Here is a 26,932-nt window from a genome sequence, read left to right as displayed (position 1 = left end):
ACCTCCTTCCCCTCCCCACAGCACTTGTACATATTTGTACAGATTAGTCTATTTATTTTACTTGTACATATTTACTATTCTATTTATTGTTAATGATGTGCACATAGCTATAGTTCTATTTATTCTGACGATTTTGACACCTGTCTACATGATTTGTTTTGTTGTCTGTCTCCCCCTTCTAGACTGTGAGCCCGTTGTTGGGTAGGGACCTATATGTTGCCAACTTGTACTTCCCGAGCGCTTAGTACAGTGCTCTGCACACAGTAAGCGCTCAGTAAATACGACTGAATGAATGAAGAAATTTAAAGAGAACTTACTATACGCAGAGCACCACAGTAAGCGCCATGGACAGTATGATACGGACAAGCTCCCAGATGTGATCCCTGCCCACAAGGAGCCCGTTGTTGGGTAGGGACCGTCTCTATATGTTGCCAACTTGTACTTCCCAAGCACTTAGTACAGTGCTCTGCACACAGTAAGCGCTCAATAAATACGATTGAATGAGTGAATGAATGAATGAAAGGAGCTTCAAGCCTACAGGCACATAGAGAAGCAGAGTGGCTCAGTGGAAAGAGCCCGGGCTTTGGAGTCAGAGGTCACGGGTTCAAACCCCAGCTCTGCCAATTGTCAGCTGTGTGACTTTGGGCAAGTCACTTCACTTCTCTGTGCCTCAGTCACCTCATCTGTAAAGTGGGGACGAAGACTGTGAGCCCCCCGTGGGACAACCTGATCACCTTGTAACCTCCCCAGTGCTTAGAACAGTGCTTTTAGTACAGTGCTCTGCACACAGTAAGCGCTCAATAAAGACTGAGAGCCCTCCATGGAACAACCTGATCACCTCGTAACTTCCCCAGCGCTTAGAACAGTGCTTTGCACATAGTAAGTGCTTAACAAATGCCATCATTATGATTATTATGATTATCATATGGGGTCTTACCCTTAGCAGAGGTAAAGTGAAATGCCACGGACAAGCCTGCACACATTTACACGCACAATGGGCTGGTTCGAGGGTTGGGGGGAGAAACCCGTGGTTTTACCAAAGTTGCACAGTTGGGGTCCTAAGTTTCTAAGGGAGTGGAGCTCATTCATTCATTCAAGCGTATTTATTGAGCGCTTACTGTGTGCAGAGCACTGTACTAAGCAGTTGGGAAACTACAATATAACGATAAACAGACATATTCCCTGCCCGCAATGAGCTTACATCAATATAAATATATCATAAATATGTCCTTAAGGGCTGAGCGGCTGGGAGGGGGGAAGAGCAAAGGGAATAAGTCAGGGCGCTGCAGAAGGGGGTAGGAGAAGAAGAAAGGGTGGGGGGGGGGGGGTAGTCAGGGAAGGCCTCTTGGAGGAGATGGGCCTTCAGTAATAATAATAATAATGATAATAATGATGGCATTTATTAAGCGCTTCCTATGTGCAAAGCACTGTTCTAAGTGCTGGGGAGGTTACAAGGTGATCAGGTTGTCCCTCGGGGGGCTCACAATCTTAATCCCCATTTTACAGATGAAGTAACCGGGGCCCAGAGAAGTTGTGCCTTGCCCGAAGTCACACAGAGGACAATTTGAGGAGCTGGGATTTGAACCCATGACCTCTGACAAAGCCCGGGCTCTTTCCACTGAGCCATGCTGCTTCTCTATAAAGTTTTGAAGGCGGGGAGAGTAATTGTCTGTGGAATATGAGGAGAGAGGGCGTCCAGGCCAGAGGCAGGACATGGGTGAATGAACACCGTGGTGGAACAGATAGAGAAAAAAAAAATGGCCTAATTGAGCAACAGCTGGGAGGAACTGGGAAAAATCCTGTTAACTTTTCTCAAATAAGCCACCCTTTCCCCTCCCCCCTGAGACCAGGGACAGTGCCTGCCCAATTTCCATTTAGGTATTATTGCCCAGCGTTTAGGAGAGTGCTTAGCATATGGTAGTTGCTTAATAAATACCACTACCTTGCCTGGAACAGGTTGTTTAAAGACAGTTTCAAATCAGATATTTTCTATCTGGCTCTTCCATTTGCTCAAGGATCCCAAGCTATTCTGCTCTTCATATGAAAGGAATGTCAAGTTCTATGTAGTTTTATAGCAGTTTCCGTGTGCCTTTTCAAGGAGAAAATTATCTGAGTAACCCAGAAGTGGCAAATTTTTACACAATGACCTATAAAATCTTCAATTAAAATACTAAAGACAATTTTTTAATCTTTAAAAGCATGACCGAGATCCCTTGTGGGGAAAAAAGGTCTCATTAGATCCATCTATTGTTTCTGCAAAAGTATTTACAAATGTTCATTTCTTTCCCGCACCTGTTACATCAGTATGCGTAACTTGTAAAATAAACTTGAACACCAAGAGCGCTTCCAGGACAGAAGAGCTGAAAACACTCCACACTAATGAACATTTCAAATACAATATAAGAAAGATCACAACAAACTATTCTTCACTAAAACTAAATATACCAAAAACCTTAGAGCCAATCCATTTAAAATCAAGGGTACTTATTGACTGCTTACTTTGTGCAGAGCGCAGTACTAAGCAATCATCAATAGTCACTTTAATTTTTTTCTGAGAACTATCCCTAAGAGTTTAACATTCTGATGAGCAAGTTTATAAACAGGTCAAATCCATAAATATAGTAATACTTGTAGTATTTATTAAGTGCTTACTATATGCCAGGAACTGTACTAAGGACTGGAGTGGATACAAGCAAATCAGGCTGGACACAGTCCCTGTCCCCCTTTTAGACTATGAGCCCACTGTTGGGTAGGGACTGTCTCTATATGTTGCCAATTTGTACTTCCCAAGTGCTTAGTACAGTGCTCTGCACATAGTAAGCGCTCAATAAATACGATTGATGATGATGATGATGTCCCACATAGGGCTCACAGTCTCAATCCCCATTTTCCAGATGCAGTAACTGAGGCCCCAAAAAGTAAGGTGACTTGCTCAAGATCACACAGCAGACAAGTGGTGGATCCAGGATTAGAACCCATGACCTTCCGACTCTCAAGCCTGGGCTCTAACCCCTACGCCATAAATCTTGAAGAAAATGAAATGTCTGTCACTGAACAGAAAACCTTAGGCTGACAGTCCCAATACCGAGGCTTGTTTTAGCACATTTCCTAATCACTATTTTAATTCTGGCTGTAAGGTGAAGTCAAACAGCTCATGTGAAGCTATACTGCAACAGAGGAAATTGCTAAAAACAAAGTCTTCCTAAATTCAGTGAATGTCCTTTCACTGCAAACTATTAACCGAGACCCGCTTTTCCTCATCTCCCACTTTCTTCTGTGTTGCCCTAACTTGCTTCCTTTGCTCTCCCCTCACCAGCCCCGCTCCACTTACATTTATATATATATATATCTGTATTTTTACTTATTTGTCTTGATGTCCGTTTATATGTATTGATGTCTGCCTCCCCCCACCCCACTCAGATTGTGAGTTAGTTGTGGGCAGGGATTTTCACTCTTTACTGTTATATTGTACTTTGCCAAGCACTTAGTACAATGCTCTGCCCACAGTAAGTGCTTAATAAATATGATTGAATGAATGAAACAATTCTTCACCTTTCCCTGGAAGATTAAAGAAATAACTTACTCATTTAAGGGCCTCCTCCGGCTTTGGAGTTGGAAATAAAAGATGATTTTAGCTGATACCACATAATGGTAAGCAATGACAGTCAGGAGCCAGGAGAGGGGTGGCAAATGGGAAAGAACAGACAGAACAGGAGTAGGTAGTTAATTAATCAAAATTCCCAGGGCGGGGTCAGTGGAGGAGCAGAAGGGCAAGAAGAGGGCAGAGCAGGTGAGGGCACTGACTTCATTAAGCCTGCCAAGGGCAGGAAGAGCAGAAAACACACTCAGCAGGGGTGGAGGAAACTGAATTCATTCACTCAGTAGTATTTATTGAGCGCTTACTGTGTCCAGACCACTGGACTTAAGGGCTTGGGAAGTAGATTTCAGCAACAAATCGGGGCAATCCCTGCCCAAAACGGGCTCACAGTCTAGAAATTCACTGTAGGCAGCCCTTGGGAGAGAGCTGTAGGAGAGAAACTATCTCAAGTGGCCTCTTCTCTTCCTCCTCCCTGCCATTATATTCTTACTTCCATATGGCTAGACTTCATTCCCCTTTGCAAACATCAGACCAAAAAGTGGGTTGAGTAAGTGCGCGAATATGGTACTTATGATAATATCGACATATGATATGTAATACTGCCCAAGTCCTGCCTCTGATCGGAACGCCCTCCCTCCTCATATCCAACAGACAATGACGGTCCCCACCTTCAGGGCCTTGTTGAAGGCCCAACTCCTCCAAGAAGCCTTCCCTGACTAAGCCTTCCTTTCCTCTTCTCCCACTTTCTTCTGCATCGCCCTGACTTGCTCCCTTTATTCATTCAATTGTATTTGTTGAGCACTTACTGTGTGCAGAGCACTTGACTAAGCGCTTGGAAAGTAATTTGGCAACAAATAGAGACCATCCCTACCCAACCATGGGCTCACAGTCCAGAAGGGGGGGAACAGATTCATTCATTCAATCGTATTTATTGAGCGCTTACTGTGTGCAGAGCACTGTACTAAGCGCTTGGGAAGTACAAGTTGGCAACATATAGAGTCGGTCCCTACACAACAGCGGGCTCACAGTCTAGAAGATAACAAAACAAGTAGACAGGCATCAATAGCAACAATATAAATAGAATTATAGATAAATACTTTATTCGCCACTCCCCCTTCAGCCCCACAGCATTTATGTAGATATCCATAATTTAATTTACATTAATGTCTGTCTCCCCTCTAGACTATATACAGTAAGCTTGTTGCGGGCAGGGAATGAATGTGTCTACCAACTGTTATATTGTGTCTTCCCAAGCGCTCAGTACAGGTCTCTGTACACAGTAAGCACTCAAATACGATCAACTGATATCTTGGTTTGTATACTGTAATAATGATGGCATTTGTTAAGCACTTACTATGTGCCAAGCGCTGGGGCGGGGAGGGGAGATACAAGGTGATCAGGTTGTCCCACTTGGGGGCTCACAGTTTTAATCCCCATTTTACAGATGAGGTAACTGAGGCTCAGAGAAGTTAACTGACTTGCCCAAGGTCACACAGCAGACATGTGGCAGAGCTGGGATTCGAACCCATGACCTCTGACTCCAAAGCCCGGGCTCTTCCCACTAAGCCACGGTTGTGCTGGACCTCCTCAAAATGCAAAGACCGCCAATCAAGTATGGTAGAACAGTGAAGATTTTGTTATCCCTACATTTCTACAGGAGAAAGAGACACTCCAAACCGCAGTCTCGCAATATCACACAACTCGGTGGTCTTTCCACTCGACTTCACTTGTAGAAATACCTATAAAATTCTAATATAAAAGGTACCACATGTCTGAGTTTTTCCAGCCAAGCTTTCTCAATTTTCAAGGCATACTATACTTCCTTTTCACAACAAAGCAAAAATTTAAGTTTTCGCCTCCAAAGGCCGTAGCCTGAGCCATAAACTGAATATTGAAAGACAACCCAAAGCAAGAAATGTTTCTGATGAAATAAAAACAGTCTAGGGATAAAAAGGACACGCTATATAGACTTATATGGTTCGTGGAACCTGATGCCCAAAGTTTATATTTCCCCTCACCTTAAAGATGAAAACCACAAGTACATATGTGCAGAACACCAGAGCCTGAAATTGAAACGAATGAAATGATTTTGTACGCATTATTCTCATTAAAAAAAAAAATCATGAAGCCAAACTTTTTGGCTGAAGTCTCATATGAAGAAAACTGAAAGAACGATTGTCCCTTGAGAATGCTAGCATTTAAAGACCCATGGGTTTTCTCGTTTAGAAAGTTAAAATGAATAACAGAATAGTTACAACCTAGCCTATAGTCTGCGACAAGTGATAAATGCCAGGCAATTTAAAACTTCCTGTGTCAAAAATGGGTCAATCCATAAAGACAAATTAGCAACTTGGAAGAACTTTTGGCTAAGTTAATTTGGCAAAAGAAAAACTACAATCCACCAACGACTGGGAGTTAAGAGATCATTGGTCCCATTAAAAAAGGTTTGGGGGGAGGAAGGTGAGAATTATATAGTTTACTAAAAAAAAATCGCTTCACAGTAGACAGGCAAATCAAAGGCATGTTGAGAATTGCCAAAACCCTGGTTTTACAGCTGTAAATTCCTAAGGTTTTTCACCACTGCCACGGGCTAGCTGAGCAAAGACCTTATGCACACTGACTCTGGTACTAGATGGCTAACAGGAATTAGGGGTATGTCAATTTACTACACAACCAACTGCTTCTTGTGTCACAAAGGAATTGGGTCAGGTTACAGCTTGTCCCCGTTACCACAAAAGCCTGGATTTACAGCTCCCAACTCCAGGTCTATAAAAAACAAAATAAAGGAGAGAACAGTAGTATCCCACTAGACACCCCAATAAGAATACTAATAAAACTTAACCTGGTTCTGCTCTGACTGCAAACGTTAAAAGGAACCTTATAAAAAAAAATCCCAAAACCAGCTCAGGTGTTTACTGTTTTCGTACCTGAAAAATATTTCCACAGCCACTCAAAATAGGGAAGCAGGGGGGCTTAGTGGATGGAGCACGGGCCTGGGAAACAGAGGACCTGAGTTCTAATTCTAGCTCCCCTCCTGCCTGCTGTGGGACCTGGGACACTTCTCTGGGCCTCAGTTTCCTATCTGGAAAATGGGGATTCAAAAGCCTCTTCCCCTTCCTCCTTAGACTGCGAGCCTCATATGGGTCCTGATTATCTTGTATCTATCCCAGTGCTTGGTATAGTGCTTGGCACATAGTAAGCACTTGGCAAATAACATTACTATTATCATCAAATGGCCTGAAAACATTGACGGTCTGAGTTTTCTGAGAATGTAAAAAAGAGCTATTACAGAGCTGCCAAAAGCCACATCTAATCTTAAAATTATGATTTCCTCAATAGAATAAACTCATTTGGAAAACTTCTCCAAATGACCCACTTAAAATTAGGAGAGAGAGACTTTTTTTAACCCAATGTTTCATTTTAACTTGGGTTAAGCTACCATCCCAAGAGTTTATTTTAAATCCCTCAGTGGCTTTTTCTGCTTATTACATTTGAACCACAAAGTCACCACCACTTTTTTCTTTCAAGCATCCTCTAGCCACATGGTCACAATCACCCAGCTCTCCTTCTGTAGGGTGGTATTTATATTCTTCCATCCTTATGCGTGACCAAATCCCCAAAATTCCAGTAAACATATGGACAAACAATGGATTCATATTTTCACACCTGTCACCAAAGCAAGAGGCTTGCAAGGGGGTGAGCCCAGTATATTCAGCTCTCCTGCAACGTGAGGCTTTCGATTTTGATAAAGCCCTTATTTGGGAAAACTTGCATTCTATGCCACGTGCAAACGCGTGTCCAATTCTCCCAATATTATACCCTAGCCATACGGACGCGTGTCGTCAAAAGAACACTTGAATAACATTCCTTCAAAAATGCATAGCAGAAACACAAGTTTCTGAAGAACTAGGGGTACGTGATTCATGGTTTATAAATTCAAATCCCCTTAATACAGCTCAAGGCACACTCCAACACTAAGAACCCTCTTCAAATAAAACTCTCATGAAGGGGGATGACAAAAAAAAAAAAGGAAGGCTGTTGGCCTCCAAGTAACTCAAAACTATTAATGGGTAAACAGGCTTTTGAACAATTTCAAAATCAACTCCAAATTACTCTATGCTGTACCAATTCAGAGGTTTTCAAATCTTTAAAAGCTATAGCTCTGCGGTTGCCTGACATACTCTGTTTTTATTCTTCACAAGGTTTTTACCGTTGCAGTAAAACCACATTGCCAAAAGCAGCGTGGCTCAGTGGAAAGAGCCCGGGCTTTGGAGTCAGAAGTCATGGGTTCAAATCCCAACTCTGCCGATTGTCAGCTGTGTGACTTTGGGCAAGTCACTTCACTTCTCTGGGCCTCAGTTACCTCATCTGTAAAATGGGGATTAAGACTGTGAGCCCCACGTGGGACAGCCTGATCACCTTGTAACCTCCCCAGCGCTTAAAACAGTGCTTTGCACATGGTAGGCGCTTAGTAAATGCCATCATTATTATTATTGTGTATCTATTTTACATCATGATAGACTCTCCAAACTACACACCTGTTTGCGGATTTGTTTACTAGACTCCTGAGTAAACAATAATAATGATGATGGTGTTTGTTAAGCGCTTACCATGTGCAAAGTACTGTTCTAAGCACTGGGGAGGTTACAAGGATCAGGTTGTCCTTGTATTATTGCACAATAAGCGCGCAATAATACGGTAGATTGTTTGATTGCCCTGGCGCTGTTAGCACTTGGAAGAGTCCAATACAATAGAAATAGCGGACCATGTTCCCCACCCGTGACGACTTTCAACCTACATGGGGCAACGGACATTAATATGCTGTGTTGTACCTTCCCAAGCGCTTAGTGCAGTGCTCTGCACACATTAAGTGCTTAATAAATACTACTTCATTATTAGGAATGAATAATACAAATCATCATCAACCCCGAGGACAAAACGCTAAGGACCTCTGGGCCTTGTTCTCGCCAGGGCCCAGACTGACCTGGTGTTGACTCAGTGGCCCTCTCGTCCGCGGGTGTAGACCGGTCCTGGCGGTGGCCTCGTCCAGCAGCAGGCCGGGGGTGTGGGAGCAGCGTCCACGACTGCTGACCCTCGTGGGTCTGACGGGCAACTAACAGACCCGACCCCACCCAGCCCTCTGGCCTGCAGCCCCCGTGGCTGTTTGCTCTCCTGCCCAGCTGCTGATCATTTGCAATCACCTCTCAGCAAATTCCATGTAGTCTTTACAGTCTTCCAGGATGTCTGTCATTCTCTACTTCCTGAACTATTTGGGGCTTCTTTTCTGCTTTTCTTTTCCAAGTGTAAAATTTACCTGTCGTAATTTGTAAACCCATTCCTTAGACCGTAAACTTATTGAGGGCATACAACGTGTCTACCAACTCTGTTGTACTGTACTCTCCCAAGTGCTTAGCTCAGTGGTCTGCACACAGTAAGCACTCAATAAATACCACTGATGAAGAAAACAAACGAGAACAATCTGAAATGACCACAACTAAATGCTACATACCGTTGCACTACAAAACCCACACTGCATCATCCTTGTGAGTGAAGTTTTTACAGTAGCCTACGATATGCAAAAATTCACCACCACTTAGGTTTCCCTTGCCATGTGTGTTATGGCCGAATAAATCAAATCTTTTCTTTTTTGACTTCCGAGTCCTCTCATCTATCCCCTAGAAGTGGTTTTAGAACCTCTAGGAACTTGAAACACGCCAGAGTTGAAAAGCAGCAGCCTAATCCAGACTTTGACGAGACCTTTGAAATCGCTCACACAAGTAGTGCTACACAAACCACGAGCATGAACATCAATTCTCCAGTTCAGGATGGAAACTTGTTCCTTCATTCCTGCTAGGAAGCGACATCACTACTTTGGAAACCACAGATCTAAGAAAAAGACAGAATCTTAGACATCTAGCAGCATTTGTAAGCTTTAGGAAAGGGCAGAAATATTGCCATAAAAACATACAACACTTCAATTTTCCCTCAGAATTACACTTGCTTTTTTAATGGTACTTATTAAGCGTTTCTGTGCCAGGCACTATACTAAGCACTGGACTACTTAAGCTGTAGAGTTTCAACAAGCCTAATTTCAACCATCTTTACTATGCTTTGATTAGGCAATGACCTGACCCAAATAGCAAGTTTCAATCAAACTTGTTTAGTGAGCGCTTACTATGTGCAGAGCACTGTACTATGCCCTTGGGAGAGTATAATACAACAGAATTAGCAGACACGTTCCCTGCCCATAACACATTTCCTTCCTTTTTCTGTCCAAGTCCCCAAACCCCTACAAAATCAAGGTAGAAAACTATTACCATCAGATAATCAGAAGTGCAACTTAACAGTCTGAATAACATTAAATACCCCGTTTTCTCCTTACCCTAATTTCAAATTCTAGATGCATGCTATCAAGCCCTCCACTTCACACCTGAAAAATCAATCAGTGGTATTTACTGAGCACTTACTGTGCACAGAGCACTGTTGAAAGCACTAAGAGGAGTAAATAAATGAAGCTATGATCCCCCCCTTCCAGGGGTTTACAACCTAGTGATAATAGTGATATTTATCACTATTATCATGAAGCCATTTATAGAGCATGGGCCTGGGACTCAGAAAGTCACGGGTTCTAATCCCTGCTCCGCTACTTGTCTGCTGTGTGACCTTGGGTGAGTCACTTCACTTCTCTGTGCCTCAGTGACCTCATCTGTTAAATGGGGATTGAGACTGTGAGCCCCACGTGGGACATGGACTGTCTCCAACTCAGTGCTTATAACTGTGCCTGGCACAAAGTTACGCTCAACAAATACCATAATCACAATTATTATTATTATGAACTGCTAAATTAAAACAAATTGCTGGACTGAAATCCATTAAAATGGGCCACTGTCCCTCACTTTAGCCCCTCCAGCCTTTAAACCATGGCTCGAACAACGGGAACTCAGGCAAATTCAAGCATATAAATCTCATCTGTGACACCAAGATGGATTGCATTTGTTTTTATTAGCCACTAATTTTACGTCACTTACAACACCCGGAATTTATTACCACATTAAACGGTGAAGGCCAAAAAAGGTCAGCAGGTTGGGATAAATTCACAACTGAGAGGTCCAGAACTGGTTATGGGAGGGAAAACTGGGATGTAAAAGGAAAGGGGAGGGGGATGTCAGACGGTAGGGCCCTATTTGGGTTGGATTTTGAGAGGGGGCAAACATCACACCGTTCTGTCAGACACAGAATCTTGGGCTGGATTTGGTCTGATTTAGCCAGGGCAGTTCTTATGTCCTTAAAGCAGCCCCTTTTGCCAAAGTCTTTCTTGCCAAAGCAAAATGTCCATCAGCCCTGTCCAGATGAGAGCAGAATAATAATAATAATGATGGCATTTATTAAGCGCTTACTATGTGCAAAGCACTGTTCTAAGCGCTGGGGAGATTACAAAGTGATCAGGTTGTCCCACGGGGGGGCTCACAGTTTTAATCCCATTTTACAGATGAGGTAACTGAGGCCCAGAGAAGTGAAGTGACTTGCCCAGAGTCACACAGCTGACAAGTGGCGGAGCCGGGGTTTGAACCCATGACCTCTGACTCCAAAGCCCGGGCTCTTTCCACTGAGCCATGCTGCTTCTTGAATGTTTAGGTGATCTCCCCTACTTTACTGAGAGCCGGGCATCATTCTCGCCTATTCCGCCATCGACCCCTGGCCTGGAATACCCTCCCTCCTCACATCAACCAAACTAGCAAACTTCCTCCCTTCAAAGCCCTACTGAAAGCTCACCTCTTCCAGGAGGCCTTCCCAGACTGAGCCCCCTTTTCCTCTGCTCCTCCTCCCCTCCCCTTCGCCCCACTCCCTCCCTCTGCTCTACCCCTCTCCCCACCCCACAGCACTTGTGTATATTGGTACATATTTATTATTCTATTTTACTAATGATGTGTATATATCTATAATTCGATTAATTTTTATTGATGCCTGTTTACTGGTTTTGATGTCTGTCTTCCCCCCTTCTAGACTGTGAGCCCATTGCTGGGCAGGGATTGTCTCTGTTGCTGAATTGTACTCTCTCAAGCACTTAGTACAGTGCTCTGCACACATTAAGCACTCAATAAAAATGATTGAATGAATAAATAAAATGAAAAGTAGCCACATGGGTTTCTGCTCTTTACAGGCTCTCCTGTGGGAAGGGAAAGTGTCAACCAACTCTATCATATTGTACTCTCCTGAGCGTTTAGTACACTGCTCTGCACACAGTAAGCACTCAAATACCACTGATGGATAATGGAAAGTGGTAAATAACCACCCCACCCCCGCAAAAATAAACCATCAGCTTTCAAAAACTAAAACAGTGCTTGGCACATAGTAAGCGCTTAACAAATACCATCATTATTATTATTATTGTTATTATTACTAGGAGCACTATTGAGTGCTTACTATGTGCCAAGCACTGTTCTAAGCGCTGGGGGGGCTACAAGGTAATCAGGTTGTCCCACGTGGGGCTCACAGTCTTCAGCCCCACTTTACAGATGAGGTAACTGAGGCCCAGGGAAATTAAGTGACTTGCCCAAAGTCACACAGCTGACAAGTGACGGAGCCGGGATTATTAGAAAGAGTTTGCACAGATTCCTCAGTCCCCAACCAATTCATTCGTGGCTTCAAACATTCTGATGGTTTTATGAGGTTCCAAACCGATTTGCCAGCCGGCATCTGTTTCTTTCGCAGCAGCAGCTGCGGGTAGAGAGAGGAGTCCAGGTTCTGAGCCTCACCACCCAGCAGCTTGGAGTCTGGGAAATCCCATGTGGCTGGCTCCTAGTTACTCTCCCTATGCCAGAAGACTGACTCCTGAAGAAAGGTTTGGAAAGGAAAGGGAGGAGTTGGAGGTGTCGAGAGACCTTCCCCATGTCGGAGATGGAACCCAGGAGCCCCCAACCCTTCCTGCAGCCCTATTCTTGGAACAGAAGTAAAAAACTAAACCCCAGACAAAACACCCCTTTTCCTCTGCTCCTCCTCCCCTCCCCATCGCCCCTACTCCCTCCCTCTTCTCAACCCTCCTCCCCGCCCCACAGCACTTGGGTATAGATACCTACATAACTATAATTCTATTTATTTAATTAATGATGTGTCTATAACTATTTCTATTGATACTACTGAGGCCTGTTTACTTGTTTTGATGTCTGTCTCCCCCTTCTACACTGTGAACCCATTGTTGGGTAGGGACTGTCTCTACTGCTTGCCAAATTGTACTTTCCAACAGCTTAGTACAGTGCTCTGCACACAGGAAGCGCTCAATAAAGACGATTCAACGAATGAATGAAAACCTGGAGCTGGGACCCTCCCTTCTGCCGCTTGAGTCCAGATAGGAAGGGGACAAAACATAAAACCCGTATAACACAGAGAAGGAATGCTGTGAAAGTTGTCTGAGGCTCATTTCTGGCCCGAAGCTCATGTCCAAGACTTAGCAGCCACCTCACTACCCTGCAGCTCTGTTATAATATTTGGGGAGGAGGAGAGGGGAGACCTATATCCCTCCAAAACAGCATTAGAACCAAAACCGAATACTTGGGTTCCTTTTCAAATGACTTAGGATACGCAGTCTCTTCAAAGCACTTCAGCATCATTAATTATTTCTCCGAGGCCGCACAGTATTACCCTCACCAACCGCTTGTCTGGTGAGAAAACAGACACCAACAGTAAGAAGAGGGCAGGAAGAGGGGGAGAAATAGGAAGCATCTGGGAGGAGAAGACAAGTAATTTGAAAACAGAAAGAAAGGTAGCGAGTCCTTTCTCGGCTATCAAAACCCATACTTGTGATTATCGAGAGGGCAGAGAGATTTTCAGTCCCCTAAGGGGCATAAGTCATTCAGCTAAGGCAATTTTTCTCCAGAAAGTCTCAGCCACCTAAAAAAAAAAAAAAGGTTTCTTCCTAATGCCCATCTTGTTCTCAAAAGTTGGACAGAGTATTTCCAGTCAAAGATTCGCTGTAATCTAGACCGCTGCTTTTTCTTTTCTTTTTTGGCTTCTATTATAGGATGGCAGATCAGTATTCAGTCATTCAATCATATTTACTGAGCACTTACTATGTGCAGAGCACTGTACTAAGCGCCTGGAAAGTACAATTCAGCAGCAACAGAGACAATCCTTAACCAACAACGGGCTCACAGTCTAGAAAGTATGGTGGCCAGGTTAAATTTCCTTACCTCTCGCTACATCTCTGATACTGCCTTGGCTAAAAATGCACTCTGTACAATAAGCAACGGAAAGTCTACTCAACTATATTGTATTCTGCGCTGTATTGTACTTTCCAAGTGCTTAGTACAGAGCTCTGCATCCAGTAACCACTCAATAAATACAATTAAATGAATGAACTACCAAAAGAGTTGAGTGACAAAACCAAGGCAAATGCAAGTAGCAGACACAATCTTGACATATATCTATATATATACATATTTTTAACAGCATTAAAAGTACCGTCACAATTTGCATTCAAACGGATTTTTCCATCCAAATTTTCCCAATAGGTAGTTAATTACTGCCTGTGGCAAATTACACCGGTAACTAAAAGGTTCCAATACTTTATTCCACTTGCATAAAAATAAGTACAAAAACAGCTGTCTGTGCTGGATGCTCCATTACAGTACTTTCTTTTTTTTAATCAGCTTTTCTAAAACCTTTCCCTAAACAATCTAAACAACAGCTCTGATGTTTACTTGTTTAATGATGTTATCACTTTTTTTTTCAATAGAGGAGCCACAATTCATATTGTTTTGAAAGGTGGTTAACCTTATCAACTAGAAGGCATAAACCAATCTCCTCTCTAGTAGTAATTTGAACCGGGGGAGTAACTGAGTATTTCCTGGTCAGCAGAAATCTCTTTTTATAACTGTCATGTTCCTCATCACATTAATCTAAAAGTTTACAGTTTCTTTGTAAATCATTTAGCTTAGGGAACAAATTTGAAAATGGGATACTGATAGTGATTCATGTGCAATAAAGATTACTTGAATTTACCTGAACTCAAATATTTTGCCAAGCCCTAAGATACAGCCACAATACAGCAGTGATCAAAAATGTGTTCGATAACTTGTTCCAAAGTTCAATGAACCGATTTGTAATACCTTCCAAATTATGAAGTATTCAAGCCATCTCATTTACTCCGTGAAATTTCATTTTCAAGTTCCCTATCACGCACCACTCAAATCACATTCCCTCAAATTTTCAATACTGTTCCAGGGGCGCTAAAAATGCTGATTCTGTAACTCCACCAAATGGGGAATATCGCTCTAGCATGGCAAGAAGAAATGTGCAGATTTTATACCATTTCTCGCTGATTTGGAAGGGACCAGGCCTCTAAATCCCTGGCCTATTCTGGGAGTCCTTCAGTTCCTCCATTTGTAAAATGGAGCCCAGCAAATGCCCATCTCACAGAAAACAATCACTATATCAGTGGTATTCCCTGAGCGCTTACTGTGTGCAGAGCACTGTACTAAGCACTTGGGAGAGTAAACTACAACAGGTTATAACATATATATACTATATATAAAACAGAACGGGTTTTAAATTATCCAAAATAAGAGATTCAAGGAACATAAGATTGACCAACCCATGACATTTGAGAGCTTACCCTATGTAAAGCACTGTACTAAGCGCTTGAAACCACTAGGATTTATTCTTAGTACAGTGCTCTGCACACAGTAAGTGCTCAATAAATACGATTGCATGAATGAAATTTTTCATTCCGTGGCATTTATTGAATGCTTACTCTGCTTGAGAGAGTACAATATAACAACCAACAGACACATTCCTGCCCACAACTAGCTCGCAGTCCAAAGGAGGGAGACAAACATTAATATAAATGAGATTACAGTGCTCTGCACATAGTAAGCGCTCAATAAATACGATTGATGATAACTACACTGAGGGTGAAAGTGTATTCTGCCATCCACAACTGGGGCGGGGGGGACTGTCAGCAGCCCTTGGATAAATCCTGCCAACCTTTCCCATTTGATGCCAATGGGGTTGGAATAGTAGATCAGGTGTGGAGGTGATTTGCCCAGGACAACAACCAGGAGAGGGTACATTTGATCACCATAGTGCTTTTTCTGAATGCATGGGTGTCCCTGGCTACTGCTCTCCGAGGGGAAGGTCATCTTATGATAAAATAATAATGACGATGGTATTTGTTGAGTGCTTACTATGGGCCGAACACTGTTCTAATCATAATGAGAATATTCCTGAAGCGCTTACTCTGTGCCAAGCACTGTTCTAAGCACTGGGGGGAGATACGAGGTAATCAGGTTGTCCCACGTGGGGCTCACAATCTTCATCCCCATTTTACAAATGATGTAACAAGCACAGAGAAGTTAAGTGACTTGACCAAAGTCACACAGCTAACACCAGCCCAGGGTTGCGTTCTCCTGCCTTGCATGAGAAGCAGCATGGCAGAGTGGGTAGGGAATGGGCCCGGGAGTAAGGTCATGGATTCTCTTCCCTGCTCTGCCACTTGTCTACTATGTGCCTCAGTTCCCTCACCTGTAAAATGGGGATAAAGACTGTGAGCCCCATGCGGGACAGAGTCTATGTCCAATACGATTTACTTGTCTCCACCCCAACGCTTACTACAGTGCTCTAAACAAATACCATAATCATTACCAACTTACTCTCCCAAACGCTTAGTTCAGTGCTCTTGTGAGTGCAGAATAAATACCACTGATGGAGTGATGGCCGCGGGGGAGAGGGAAATAATGATTATTAATGATAATAACTATGGTATTTAAGTGCTTAATATGTGCCAAGCACTAAGCGCTGGGGTAGATACAAGGTAATCAGGTTGGACACAGTCCCCGTCCCACATGAGGCTCCCTCTCTTCATCCCCATTTTCTAGATGAGGTCACTAAAGTCCAGAGTATTGAGACAGGGCTTGGGTCTCAGAGGACATGGGTTCTAATTCTGGCTCCGCCACTTGTCTGCTGTGTGACCTTGGGCAATCAAGTTTACTTCTCTGTGCCTCAGGGACCTCATCTGTAAAATGGGGGTGAAGGCTGGGAGCCCCACGTGGGGCCGACTGATGACCTTGCCTGCACCCCAGCGCTTAGTACAGTGTTGGGCACCTAGTAAGTGCTTAACAAACACCATCATTATGATTATTGTCTCCACCCCAGCACTTAGAACAGTGCTTGGCACATGGAAAGAGCTTAAGAAACACCATCATTATAACGATTATTGTCTCCACCCCAGCGCACACAACATGGTAAGAGCTTAACAAACACCATCATTATTATGATTATTGTCTCCACTACAGCATTTAGAACAGTGCCTGGCACCTAAGGGCTCACCAAATGCCATCACTATTAATCTCTGGGCCTCAAGCTACCTCATCTATAAAATGGGGGTGAAAACTGGGAGCCCCACGTGGGGCCACCTAATGACCTTGCCTTAGTACAGTGCTGGGCACCCGGTCAGCGTTTACCAAACACCATCATTATGATTACTGTCTCCACCGCGGAGTGTAGAACAGTGCTTAGCACCTAATAAGGGTTTACCAAATGCCATCATGATTAATCTGTGGGCCTCGAGCTACCTCACCTGTAAAATGGGGGTGAAGGCTGGGAGCCCCACGTGGGGCCACCTAATGACCTTGCCTTAATACAGTGCTGGGCACCTAGTTAAGGCTTAACAAACACCATCATAATGATTACTGTCTCCACCGCACCATGTAGAACAGTGCTTGGCACCTAATAAGGGCTTACCAAATGCCATCACCATTAATCTGTGGGCCTCGAGCTACCTCACCTGTAAAATGGGGGTGAAGGCTGGGAGCCCCACGTGGGGCCACTTAATGACCTTGCCTTAGTACAGTGCTGGGCACCTAGTAAACGTTTAACAAACACCATCATTATAATTACTGTCTCCACCGCAGCGTATAGAACAGTGCTTGGCACCTCATAAGGGCTTACCAAACGCCATCACCATTAATCTGCGGGCCTCGAGCTACCTCACCTGTAAAATGGGGGTGAAAACTGGGAGCCCCACGTGGGGCCACCTAATGACCTTGCCTTAGTACAGTGCTGGGCACCTGGTCAGCGTTTAACAAACACCATCATTACGATTACTGTCTCCACCGCGGCGTGTAGAACAGTGCTTGGCACGTCATAAGGGCTTACCAAATGCCATCATGATTAATCTGTGGGCCTCGAACTACCTCACCTGTAAAATGGGGGTGAAGGCTGGGAGCCCCACGTGGGGCCACTTAATGACCTTGCCTTAATACAGTGCTGGGCACCTGGTCAGCGTTTAACAAACACCATCATTATGATTACTGTCTCCACTGCGGCGTCTAGAACAGTGCTTGGCACCTAATAAGGGTTTACCAAATGCCATCACGATTAATCCGTGGGCCTTGAGCTACCTCATCTGTAAAACAGGGGTGAAAACTGGGAGCCCCACGTGGGGCCACTTAATGACCTTGCCTTAATACAGTGCTGGGCACCTGGTCAGCGTTTAACAAACACCATCATTATGATTACTGTCTCCACCGCGGGGTGTAGAACAGTGCTTGGCACCTAATAAGGGCTCACCAAATGCGTTCACGGTTAATCTGCGGGCCTCGAGCTACCTCACCTGTAAAATGGGGGTGAAGGCTGGGAGCCCCACGTGGGGCCACTTAATGACCTTGCCTTAGTACAGTGCTGGGCACCTAGTCAGCGTTTAACACCATCATTCTGATTACTGTCTCCACCGCAGCGTGTAGAACAGTGCTTGGCACCTCATAAGGGCTTCCCAAATGCCATCACCATTAATCTGCGGGCCTCGAGCTACCTCACCTGTAGAATGGGGGTGAAGGCTGGGAGCCCCACGTGGGTCCGGCTGCCGAGCTGGCCCGCACCCCAGCGCTCAGTACAGTGCTGGGCACCTAGTAAGCGCTTAACAAATGTCACTATCATTATTACTGTCTCCACCGCAGCGCTTAGAGCAGTGCTTGGCACCTCGTAAGGGCTGAGGCGAGAGGCCCCCCCGGGTGGTGTCGGCCGCTAGGCGGCGCTGGGGGCGGCAGGGTGGGTGAGGGAGCGCGGGCGCGCGCGCGCGCGCCACAAAGAGCGGGAAAGTCGGCGGGTCCGTCGGTGGCCGCGCCCCCGCCCCGGGACCCCGCGCCCCGGCACTCACGGAGGCCTCCGGGAGGAGGTGGCCGGATGGCTGGCTGGCTGGCGGTCGGTCGGTCGGTCTGTCGATCAATCGGTCGGTCCGTCCGGCGCCCGCCCTCCTGCCCTCACGCCGCCGCCGCCGCCATGTTGGGGGAGCGGCGCGCGGAGCCGCGCATGCCCCGCAGCCGCCACCCCAGGCGAGGGGGCGCGCGCGCGCGCTCCGCCAGCTCGTCCGCGCACGCGCCGTCCGCGCGCGCCCCCAGCTCGTCCGCGCACGCGCCGTCCGCGCGCGCCCCCAGCTCGTCCGCGCACGCGCCGTCCGCGCGCGCCGGCCCCCCCCCCACAGATCCCCCATAGGGGGCGCTCGTCTCCTCCGGCGCCGTTCCGCCCGAACTGTCCGCTCATTCATTCAGTCATTCCGTTATTATTAGTCATTCATTCAGTTATTAATAATAATGTGGGTATTTGTCAAGCGCTCACTATGTGCAAAGCACTGTTCTAAGCGCTGGGGGGAGGGGAGGCTGTCCCACGTGGGGCTCGCAGTCGTCATCCCCATTTTCCAGATGAGGGAACTGAGGCCCAGAGGAGTGAAGTGGTATTTGTTAAGCGCTTACTATGTGCCAAGCGCTGTTCTAAGCGCTGGGGTGGATACAAGGTTATCAGGTTGTCCCAAATGGGGCTCACGGTCTTAATTCCCATTTTGCAGATGGAGTAACTGAGGCACGGAGAAGCTGACTTGCCCCCAGTCACACAGCTGACAAGCGGCGGAGCCGGGATTAGAACTCACGACCTCTGACTCTCAAGTCAGAGCCTTTCCGCTAAGCCATGCTGCTCCTCTGTAACCGCTTACTGTATGCCAAACGCTATTAAATGCTAGGTTTGATAAAAGATAATCAGGTTGGACACAGTCCCTGTCCCACGTGGAGTTCAGGCAATTGTGTATTGCTATTCATAGCAATAATAAGTCATAGTAATAATTGTAAAGTGCATAGTGTGTGACAAGCAATCTACTAAATGCTAGAGTAGATAAAAGATAATCAGGTTGGACACATTCCCTGTCCCACGTGGGGTTCAAGCACTTATGTAATATTATTAAAATAATAACAACAATAATTCATAATAATAACTATGTGTTAATAGCTTACTATGTGCCAAGCACTGTTCTAAGCGCTGGGGCGGATACAAGGTTATCGGGTTGTCCCAAATGGGGCTCACGGTCTTAATTCCCATTTTGCAGATGGAGGAACTGAGGCACGGAGAAGCTAAGTGACTTGCCCCCAGTCACACAACTGACAAGCGGCGGAGCCGGGATTAGAACTCACGACCTCTGGCTCCCAAGTCAGAGCCTTTCCGCTAAGCCATGCTGCTCCTCTGTGAGCGCTTACTGTATGCCAAACGCTATTAAATGCTAGGTTTGATAAAAGATAATCAGGTTGGACACAGTCCCTGTCCCACGTGGAGTTCAGGCAATTGTGTATTGCTATTCATAGCAATAATAAGTCATAATAATAATTGTAAAGTGCATAGTGTGTGACAAGCAATCTAATAAACGCTAGAGTAGATAAAAGATAATCAGGTTGGACACAATCCCTGTCCCACATGGGGTTCAAGCACTTATGTAATATTATTAAAATAATAACAACAATAATTCATAATAATAACTATGTGTTAATAGCTTACTATGTGCCAAGCGCTGTTCTAAGCGCTGGGGCGGATACAAGGTTATCGGGTTGTCCCAAATGGGGCTCACGGTCTTAATTCCCATTTTGCAGATGGAGTAACTGAGGCACGGAGAAGCTAAGTGACTTGCCCCAAGTCACACAGCTGACAAGCGGCGGAGCCAGGATTAGAACTCACGACCTCTGGCTCCCAAGTCAGAGCCTTTCCGCTAAGCCATGCTGCTCCTCTGTGAGCGCTTACTGTATGCCAAACGCTATTAAATGCTAGGTTTGATAAAAGATAATCAGGTTGGACACAGTCCCTGTCCCACGTGGAGTTCAGGCAATTGTGTATTGCTATTCATAGCAATAATAATTCATAGTAATAATTGTAAAGTGCATAGTGTGTGACAAGCAATCTACTAAATGCTAGAGTAGATAAAAGATAATCAGGTTGGACACATTCCCTGTCCCACGTGGGGTTCAAGCACTTATGTAATATTATTAAAATAATAACAACAATAATTCATAATAATAACTATGTGTTAATAGCTTACTATGTGCCAAGCAGTGTACTAAGTGCTGGAGTAGATACAAGATAATCGGGTCCTATATGGGGTTCAGAGTCTAAGTAGAAGGGAGAACAGGTATTTAAGCCCCATTTTACAGATGAGGAAACTGAGGCACAAAGGAGTGACTCGCACAGCAGACATGTGGGGGAGGCGGGAATCGAACCCATGACCTGCGACTCCCAAGCTCGCGCTCTTTCCACTGGGCCACGCTGCTTCCCAAAAAAGGTGTTTGTTCAGCGCTTACTAGGGGCCAAGCACTGTTCTAAGCGCTGGGGTAGGTACAAGGTGAGCAGGTTGTCCCACGAGGGGCTCACAGTCTTCATCCCCATTTTACAGAGGAGGGAACTGAGGCCCAGAGAAGTGGAGTGACTTGCCCAACGTCACACAGCTGACAGGTGGTGGAGTCGGGATTTGAACCCACGACCTCTGACTCCAAAGCCCGGGCTCTTTCCACTGAGCCACGCTGCTTCCCCTTATTACTGGCCATTCCTTCGGGTACTATTGGTCATTCATTCATTCTGTCAGTATTGGTCACTCATTCGTTCCGTTATGACTGGTCAGTCATTCCGTCACTCCCGCATGCAGTTTTTATTCGTCTTTCATCCCGTTATTATTGGTCATTCATTCATTCTGTTATTATTGGTCATTCACTCATTCATGCCGTTATTACTGGTCAGTCATTCATGCATGCAGATTTTATTCGTCTTTCATTCTGTTATTATTGGTGTTTCACTCACTCATTCTATTATTGGTCATTCATTCCGTTATTATTGGTCAGTCATTTATGCAGTTATTAATAATCATTCATTCAGTCATTCATGCATTCAGGCATTACTGGTCTTTCATTCGGTCATTCATTCACTCCGTTATTATTGGTCAGTCATTCAGTCATTCATGCATTCAGTTATTATTGGTCATTCACTGTGCTACTCTTAGTCATTCATTCAGTCACTCATGCATTCAGTTATTATTAGTCACTCATTCGGTCATTCATGCTTTCAGTTATTATTAGTCATTCATTCAGTCATTCATGCATTCAGTTATTGGTCTTTCATTCGGTCATTTATTCATTCCGTTATTACTGGTCAGTCATTCAGTCATTCATGCATTCAGTTATTATTGGTCATTCATTCTGTTACTATTGGTCACTCATTCAGTCAATCATGCGTTCAGTTATTATTAGTCATTCCTTCAGTCATTCATGCATCCAGTTATTATTAGTCATTCATGCGTTCAGTTATTATTGGTCTTTCACTCGGTCATTCATTCATTCAGTTATTATTGGTCAGTCATTCAGTCATTCATGCATTCAGTTATTATTGGTCATTCATTCTGTTACTATTGGTCATTCATTCAGTCATCCATGCATTCAGTTATTATTTGTCATTCATTCAGTCATTCATGCATTGTTATTATTAGCCATTCATTCAGTCATTCATGCATTAAGTTATTATTGGTCTTTCATTCGGTCATTCATTCCGTTATTATTGGTCTTTCATTCGGTCATTCAGTCATTCATGCATTCAGTTATTATTGGTCATTCATTCTGTTACTATTGGTCATTCATTCAGTCATTCATGCATTCAGTTATTATTGGTCCTTCAATCGGTCATTCATTCATTCCGTTATTATTGGTCAGTCATTCATGCATTCAGTTATTATTGGTCATTCATTCGGTCATTCATGCATTCAGTTATTATTAGTCATTCATTCTGTTATTATTGGTCATTCATTCATTTCGTTATTACTAGTCAGTCATTCAGTCATTTATGCATTCAGTTATCATTAGTTATTCATTCAGTCATTCATGCATTCAATTATTATTGGTCTTTCATTCGGTCATTCATGCATTCAGTTATTAGTCATTCATTCTGTTACTAGTGGTCATTCATTCATTCTGTTATTATTGGTCATTCATTCATTTATTCATTCATTCAATCGTATTTATTTAGAGCAGCGCTTGGCACATAGTAAGCGCTTAAAAATGCCATAGTTATTATTATTCATTATTGAGCACCTATTACTGTGTGCAGAGCACTGGACTAAGCACTGGGGAGAGGCCAAAAAGCAATAAAGACAATCCCTAACCACAGTGAGCTCACAGTTTCGGGGGGGGGGGTGTGTGGAATAATAATAATAATTGCAGTAATAATAATGACATTTGTTAAGTGCTTACTATGTGCTTAGCACTGTTCTAAGCGCTGGGGTAGATACAAGGTAATCAGGTTGTCCCACGTGGGGCTCACAGTCTTTACCCCCATTTTACAAATGAGGAAACTGAGGCACTGAGACGTCAAGTGACTTGCCCAAAGTCACACAGCTAAGTGTCGGGGCAGAATTAGAACCCACGACCTCCGACTCCCAAGCCCGTGCTCTTTCCACTAAGCCATGCTGCTTATTATGTTAAGCGCTTACTTTGTGCCAGACACTGTTTTAAGCGCTGGGGTGGAATACAACAAATCGGGTTGGACACAGCCCCTGTCCCACATGGGGCTCACGGTCATAATCCCCATTTTACAGATGAGGGAACTGAGGCCCAGGAAATAATAATAATAATAGTATTTGTTAAGCGCTTATTATGTGCCAGGCACTGTACTAAGCGCAGGGGTAGATACAAGATAATCAGGTTGGACACAGTCCCTGTCCCACATGAGGCTCACAGTCTTCACCCCCATTTTCCAGATGAGGTAACTGAGGCCCAGAGAAGTGAAGTGACTCGCCCAAGGTCACACAGCACACGCCCGGAGACGACGCGTACAGTGCTTTGCACACAGTTAAGCGCTCAATAGATAGGACTCCGCGAACGAATGAATGAATGAATACTAGATAATAATGATGGTGTTTGTTAAGTGCTTACTAAGTGTCAAGCACTGTTCTAGGAATCTATCGAATCGAGAAGTGGGGCTCACCCGAGTGATACGCTGCAGGTTTAGGAAAAAAAATAAACATAAGAACCGCCATCACGTCAACTCAAACCGTCGCCAGAGGAACCCTAATCAATCAATCGATTAATTGCATTTATTGGGCGCTTGCTGAGTGCAAAGCGCTGTACTAGGCGCTTGGGAGAGGACCCTAAAACATCAGACCCATTTCCTGCCCTTAAAACCTTTGCAGTTCGTGGACGATTGCAGTTTTAAGCCCGCTGTGGACAAGGGAATGTATCTGCCGGCTGTACTGTACTGGACGCTCCCAAGCACTTAGTTCAGTCATTCATTCATTCAATCGTATTTATTGAGCGCTTACAATTCGGCAACAGAGACAATCCCTACCCAGCAACGGGCTCCCAGTCCAGAAGGGCGGAGACAGACATCTAAACAAAACAAGTAGACAGGCATCAATAGCATCAAAATAGGTAAATTGAATTATAGCTATCATTAATAAAATTAATAGAATAATAAATAAGTACAAATACGCTCTGCACATAGTACGAGCTCCATAAATAGGAATGATGAGGATGCAGTGGTACAGTAATACGGTGCCTGGCACATAGTTAAGTGCGCAACAAATACCATTATTATTAGTATTGTTATTATTATTAATTTTTAGGAGGTCCCTTCAATGAACCCCTGCTAGAAAGTCTCATTGCATTCGACTAAATGCAATACACTTCTACCGCCAAGTTGCTTTATAAATTCAACGAGAGAAGATCTTAGAACAGTGTTCGGTGCTTGGGACAGTGCTTGGCACAGAATAAGCGCTTAACAAATACCATCATCATCTTCATCTGAAAGCAATTTGTTAATTCACCTTTCCGGCCTCTTAACTGTCTTCGAGCTTCCTATTTTGCTGCACCTCTAAAAAAAAAAAAAAAAGAGGGGTGTGCGTTTGCCCTATACACTTTTCCCAATATCCTCTGGCCAGGGGGAAAGTAGTTAAAATTGGGTTGGTTGCTTTCCATTGCATTTAAATTGCGAAAATTACAACATGCTTGCGAGTTTCTGTACAACGTATGGAGCTCGCAAGAATGCTGCCTAATGTGTTTTTGCAAAATAACTTCAAACCGAATCATAAATCGTTGGTAAAATTTTGCTGTCACTTAAAGATTTATTGTTTTTTTTTTATTTTGCAACTGTTAAGAGTAGGGATTGAAGCAGACGAAATTAAATTGATAAGGGCCTGTGCCAAAGGAGTCAGTGATTCTGTTGTAAAATACTATGATTTAACTGTAGTCTTGGCAGATTTGGAATGAATATCTGGCTATTACGAACAAAGACAGTATTTCCTCAAGTAAACACATGACAGAAGAGCTCTTCCACTAATCTTTTCCAAAAGTCCTCAGATTCACTTTTGTTCTTAAAATGAGATCCAGATGATATTTGACTGTATGCGGCCATCTGACAATCCAAATCTTTCTCTCAAGTGCAAGGGTTAAGCGTCTTCTATTTAATAGGCAATCATCATTATTAATATCCTACCAGGGGATCATTTCCCATCATTATCAAAATATGCATTATTATCGTAGGTACTGCATATGGGTATTTGATAGGTTTTCATTAAATCACCATTTAGAAAAATTTTGGAGAACTAAACGAAACACATCATGGGAATAAACAAATCTCCAACAGCCCCGGATTTTTTTGATCATCATTCAAAACCCTTTCTGTAGCAGACAACAAAAGAAGCTGTATAGAATCATGTATTTTAAAATTATTTGTGGTTGAACTTAAACAAAGGATAACAATAACATTACTTTAATTTTTCTGAAATGTTTAACCAAGAATTTGGCCATTAGGAATGAGTATTAACATTAAATAGATTTGAATAAATTTAGAGACTACACTAGAATTTTAAGTGTGACTGACATTTCTGATGTTATGCAACTATTACAAAAGGCTAATTTTTTATCTTCTCCTTATTTTAAAAAAGGAGCATTTTTTAAAAAGAGCTAAAAATACTGAACCGTATTTCACATCCTCAATATATTACATTTTAAGAAAGAGCTTGGTTAAGGGGTAAATTATAGAAATTCCATCTTATTTCATTCATTGCTATCAATGGAAGGCTCTTATGGAACTCTCCCTTGCTTACTTTTCTGATCTATTTAAGCCATCAAAATTCGTATTCCAATTTATATGTGAAAACTTGGGTTTTACAGATCTTTTTTTCTTTGCTATAAGAACAAAACAAGTGTATACGTTTTTATTTCAGGATTGCCTGTTCTGCTACATTGCCTGGATCATGACTTCACAATTCTCTTCGTATCGAAAACCCTGAACCCTTTACAAAAGAAAGCGAATCTGGATAATCTGTAGAACTGAAACTGAAGTTTTAGTACCGAGATGTTTTAGGACATCCAAATAACAGCCGTATAATTTAAAAGAAAAAAGCTTAATCCAAGTATTTATAAAATCAAGAGCAAGGGTTATACCGATCCCTTAATTATAGGCTGATCAGAAATATGTGGTCTGTAGAAATAATAAACTGTGGCTTTCTTGGAATTAATTTAGATGCAGTCTTTCTTATTTATTATAATAATGAAATGATCTATGGAATTAAAATCACAGTAAGCTTTTCTTGGAGAACTCGTTCACTATATGGAGCCCTCAGACACCTTTTCAAAGCATCTTATTCAATCAAAGCGAGGCAAAATAACGAGGTTTGTAGAGATGATAATATTCTTCCTGATGAAAACAAGACTTAATTAAAAAAAAAACCCAGCAAAAGACACATTTCTCAGCCACTCTTTCTACTGCTTTGCCAAAAATAAGTGAGATCTGACCGAGTTTAATTTCTTAATAAAAAGTCCTTCCTTGCCTCCAAAATGTTTTTGGCTATGTGCGTTTGCACTTGTTTGTAGGGTTAAAGTTCAACCCCAGCAATGAAAACTATTTCTTTTTCAAATAACATAGAAGAAAATTGATTTTTATGTATCAACACAAAATTACAGGGGGAAAGGATGCCTGTAACTGTAAAGTTCAAACCTTTGATTATACTCTTATTTAAGTAGGCTTGCTCCTGCCAAGATTTCAAAGTTA

At 43.5% G+C, this 26,932-nt stretch overlaps 1 protein-coding gene across 7 annotated transcripts in view; it reads right to left on the bottom strand.

The window, feature by feature from the left end:
• Positions 1–18,832, bottom strand: part of SCML2 (Scm polycomb group protein like 2) — an 84,375-nt gene extending 65,543 nt beyond the window's left edge. For 6 of the 7 annotated variants that reach the window (XM_038757421.1, XM_038757423.1, XM_038757424.1 and 3 more), the window contains exon 1: positions 18,750–18,832. The gene's annotated coding sequence lies outside the window, so the exon portion shown is untranslated. Of the gene's footprint in view, positions 1–8,582; positions 8,662–18,749 lie in introns of those variants that run through there. The other variant, XM_038757422.1, reaches the window with a different exon arrangement.
• Between the last annotated feature and the right edge of the window lie 8,100 nt (positions 18,833–26,932).

This window comes from Tachyglossus aculeatus, chromosome 15, assembly GCF_015852505.1.
Source record: "Tachyglossus aculeatus isolate mTacAcu1 chromosome 15, mTacAcu1.pri, whole genome shotgun sequence".
NCBI lineage: Eukaryota > Metazoa > Chordata > Mammalia > Monotremata > Tachyglossidae > Tachyglossus > Tachyglossus aculeatus.
Note: the sequence above shows the minus strand (reverse complement) of the source record. Positions and strands in the feature narration are given on the sequence as shown.